A 4,691-nucleotide genomic window follows, 5' to 3' on the forward strand; every position below is an offset into this window, starting at 1 on the left:
AAATATAAAAAGAAAACAGTGTTACATGCTATCAACTGGAACTTTTGTCATCAATAAGCTTAATTTACAGTTATTCCCCCTTTTCATTTAGATGGAAGTGCATTTGAAAATATGATTCATATTTGCTATTGTGCATGAACCAATGGCACCTGATATCTGAAGTGGTGTACTTCCAATAATTTTGTATTTTCTCCTTATTTTCTACCCAGATTGAAGAGCTCACATCTCTCCACAGCCCTCGGCTGCCTCCTAGGATGCCCCCCTCCGAGTCCTATGTCAACATCTTCTTCTTCCAACCACCTGCTTTTCTCATGATTGTCATCCCAGGGCTGGAGGCCATTCATGGCTGGCTCGCCATCCCCTTCTCCTCCATGTACACTGTGGCCCTCACTGGGAACTGCCTGATCCTCCTGGCTGTGAAGAGGACCCCCCAGCCTGCACCAGCCCATGTACTACTTCCTGTCCATGCTGGCGCTCACCAATGCGGGCCTCACCTTGTCCACACTGCCCACCACCTTGGCTGTGCTCTGGTTTGACTATTGGCTCATTGGCTTCAACGCCTGCCTGGTCCAGATGTTCTTCCTGCACTCCTTCTCTGTGGCAGAGTCCTCAGTGTTCCTGGCCATGTCCTTTGACCGCTTTGTGGCCATCTCCAATCCTCTGCGCTATGCAGCTGTCCTCACAAATAATGTCATCATCAGGATTGGGCTGGCCATTGTGGCTCGAGCCACTGTGTCCCTCTTCCCCATTCCCTTCTTGCTGAAGCGATTGAACTACTGCCCTGGAAAGATCCTCTTGTCTCATTCATTCTGTTTCCATGCAGATGTCATGAAACAGGCCTGTGCTGACATCAAGGTCAACATCCTTTATGGGCTCTATGTGGTTCTGTACACAGTGGGTGTAGACTCCTTGCTTATTGTCCTGTCCTATATACTTATTCTTTATACAGTGATGGGGCTGGCCTCTCCCAGGGAACGCATCCGGGCCCTCAACACCTGTGTGTCTCATATCTTAGCTGTCCTGGTTTTCTACATTCCAGTCATAGGTGTGTCTATGATCCACCGTTTTGGGAGGTACCTACCCCACATTGTACATGCCCTGGTTGCCTATGTGTATCTGGTGGTACCTCCTGTGCTCAACCCCATCATCTACAGTATGAAATCCAAGCCCATCAGGGAGGCCATGCTCAAGGTACTGAGAAGGAAGGGGCAAGGCTGATGAAATAAGAAAATAACCTAAAGATCTGGAAGGAAAATATGCCAAACAGTCATATCTTAGGCCCAGAAAACCCTTACTCAAATCTCTTGCCCAGACACATTATGAAGAACATGACAAGCAATTGGATGCCCTCAGACTGATAAGTAAAGAACAGTCTTGATTCCTTTATACACTCACTAACCTCAGATATTTTCTTCAGTGTTTACTTGCGCAAGAATCTGTGCTCATCACTAAAAATGTTAAAAGTGAACTATATCGCCTTTGTCATTCACTGGTGGACAGCGGTCCTTAAATGCACAATTATAGTAATGTGTAAAAAGAATGTGATAGGCACACATAAAGTGTTATAGGAACTCAGAAGAGAGTTTACTGGCCTTGCAAGAGGAAATAAGAAAGGATTCAGATGAGAAAGAAGCTGAAAGGTAAATAGGGGGTTGCCAAACAGGGGGTGGGGAGCCAACTAATAAAGAAAAAAAGAATACTTTTTAAATGATTTAGAATAATTTGGTGTACTTGTGGAAAAGCAAGTAGTCAGATGTAATACAGCACAATCTATGTGCCTGTGTTGGGAGAAAAACAACAGGAGATAAGCAATAAATGACTGGCAGTGGAGAGACCTCTTGGGACCTTTCAGACCTGATTGAGACATCTAACCTGCATTCTTTCCTTAAAAGTCTGCTATTGAAGACTATCGCACTGCAGAAGGCTGCGCAGAATTTACTGTATTATGGATTAGGAAGGTGAAAGTGCAGTAGAAAAAGAAGGCAAGAAAACCACTTAGGAGGTTGTTATTACCGTCTAAGACAACGAGAATGGATGATAAATTTGTTTGTGTTATCCTAATAAAAAATATTAGTAGTTGCATTTTTAATTGTATCTCTAGATTTCCAATCCCTGTCCACTGCAAGTGCCCATAGGCAATGACACTGGGAGCAGTGAGCAGAGCCAGCACCCGCTTATTGATTTCTAATTATATTCCCCACTACAAGTAACCCAAAATCTTTGAAGAAATGGCTAATTCTAAGCATAGAGCAGGGAAAACATTAGGTGATACTGGAATAGACTGTGCCTAAAACTAAAGAACACAAGGACAATAAGCTCATGTAACAGCAAAAAGAACCAGAAACCTATTTGAAAGAGCTACCAGTGGCCAAAGGTACATTGAATATTGGAATACTACATCACAGCACAGCACTATTCACAATACTAAAGATGTGAAATCAACCTAAATGCCCAACAGGGTAGACTGGATAAAGAAAATGTAGTACATATGCACTAAGGAATACTACACAGCCATAAAAAAGAACGAGATCATGTTCTTTGTAGCAACATAGATGGAACTGGAAGACATTATCCTAAGCAAACTAACACAGGAACATTAAGCAAAATACTGAATGTTCTTACTTGTAAGTGGAAGCTAAACATCGAATATATATAGACACAATGAAGAGAACAGACACTGGGGTGTACATGAGTATGGAGGGTGGGAGGAGGGTAAGGATCAGAGAACTACCTATCAGCTACTGTGCTTATTACCTGGGTGATGAAATAATCTGTACCCCAAACTCTTGTGACACACAATTTACCTGTATAACAAACCTGTGCATGTACCCCTAAAACGGAAATAAAAGTTAAATAAAAATTGGAATTCTAAAAATTATTAAGAATTTTGACAGCAATACAGCAAACAAATTGGTTTTTTTTTAATTTTTTATTTTTTTGGTTTGAGACAGAGTCTCACTCTGTCACCCAGGCTGGAGTGCAGTGGCGCGATCCCAGCTCACTGCAACCTCCACCTTCCAGGTTCAAGCATTTCTCCTGCCTCAGCCTCCCGAGTAGCTGGGACTACAGGTGCATGCCACCATGCCTGGCTAATTTTTTGTATTTTTAGTAGAGACGGGGTCTCACCGTATTAGCCAAGATGGTCTCGATCTCTCATGATCCGCCTGCCTCGGCCTCCCAAAGTGCTGGAATTACAGGCGTGAGACACCACGCCCAGCCTACAAATTGGTTGATTTAAATGTATGTGTCCATAGTGATACTCAAAACAGAGAAAGAGAAAAGAAAAAGAAAAACCCTTCTCTACAGAGGAATGTCATGCATAAATGCAAAAGTTTAGAGATTTTGAAAAACACCATTTGTAGTTTTTAACATAAGATAAATCAACAAATGTTTAAAGGATGTTGGGGGCTGGGCGCGGTGGCTCACGCCTGTAATCCCAGCACTTTGGGAGGCTGAGGCGGGTGGATCACAAGGTCAGGAGATCAAGACCATCCTGGCTAACACGGTGAAACCCCGTCTCTACTAAAAAAATAGAAAAAATTAGCCGGGCGTGGTGGCGGGCGTCTGTAGTCCCGGCTGCTCTGGAGGCTGAGGCAGGAGAATGGCGTGAACCCGGGAGGCGGAGCTTTCAGTGAGCCAAGATCGCGCCACTGCACTCCAGCCTGGGTGACAGAGCGAGACTCCATCTCAAAAAAAAAAAAAAAAAAGAAAAAAAGGATGTTGGGAAACAGAATGTTTGCATAATCTCAGTGTATCACTGTGCAGCTTAATTATAAATAAGAAAAATGAATGTACCTTTATAATAAATAAGATTGATAAGTGTTACCCTAAGCACATGAGCAGTTAGCTTAATCGATGACGAGATATTGTGAACTTAGGTACCTTCTAATGTGAGCAATAAGAAAACAACATCACATATATGGAATTCCTACCAAAACTATTTTGCCTAAATCCAGCCATGAGGAAATCATCAGAAAAATCTAGAATATGAGAACATTACACATACACACACACAAACTGGCCTAGAATCTTTTAAAAATGTAGTGTTATAAAAAATTTATCAGGCCTGTAATCCCAGCACTTTGGGAGGCTGAGGAGGGTGGATCACGAGACCAGCCTGGCCAACATAGTGAAACCTCGTCTCTACTAAAAATACAAAAATTAGCCAAGTGTGGTGGCAAATGCCTGTAATCCCAGCTACTCAGGAGGCTGAGTAGAGAGGCCTGCCTGCCCCCTGTGGGCAGTGCCACCCGCAGATGACACGCGCTCTCCACCACCCAACCCAAACCATGAGAATTTGCAGCAGGGGAAGAAAAAAGAACCAAAACTTCCAAGGCCTGCTTTTTTTCTTAAAAGTACTTTAAAAAGGAAATTTGTTTGTGTTTTTTATTTACATTTTATATTTTTGTACATATTATTAGGGTCAGCCATTTTTAATGATCTCGGATGACCAAACCAGCCTTCGGAGCGTTCTCTGTCCTACTTCTGACTTTACTTGTGGTGTGACCATGTTCATTATAATCTCAAAGAAGAAAAAAAAACTTGTAAAAAAAGCAAAAATGATAACAGAAAAACAATCTTATTCCAAGCATTCCAGTAACTTTTTTGTGCATGTACTTAGCTGTACTATAAGTAGTTGGTTTGTATGAGATGGTTAAAAAGGCCAAAGATAAAAGGTTTCTTTTTTTTCC

The 4,691-nt window shown here is 42.3% G+C and overlaps 1 pseudogene; it reads left to right on the forward strand.

The window, feature by feature from the left end:
- Positions 1–254: 254 nt before the first annotated feature.
- Positions 255–1,218, forward strand: LOC129484538 (olfactory receptor 51I2-like; annotated as a pseudogene).
- Positions 1,219–4,691: the final 3,473 nt, after the last annotated feature.

The sequence above is a fragment of the Symphalangus syndactylus genome, chromosome 6 (genome assembly GCF_028878055.3).
Source record: "Symphalangus syndactylus isolate Jambi chromosome 6, NHGRI_mSymSyn1-v2.1_pri, whole genome shotgun sequence".
Classification (NCBI taxonomy): domain Eukaryota; kingdom Metazoa; phylum Chordata; class Mammalia; order Primates; family Hylobatidae; genus Symphalangus; species Symphalangus syndactylus.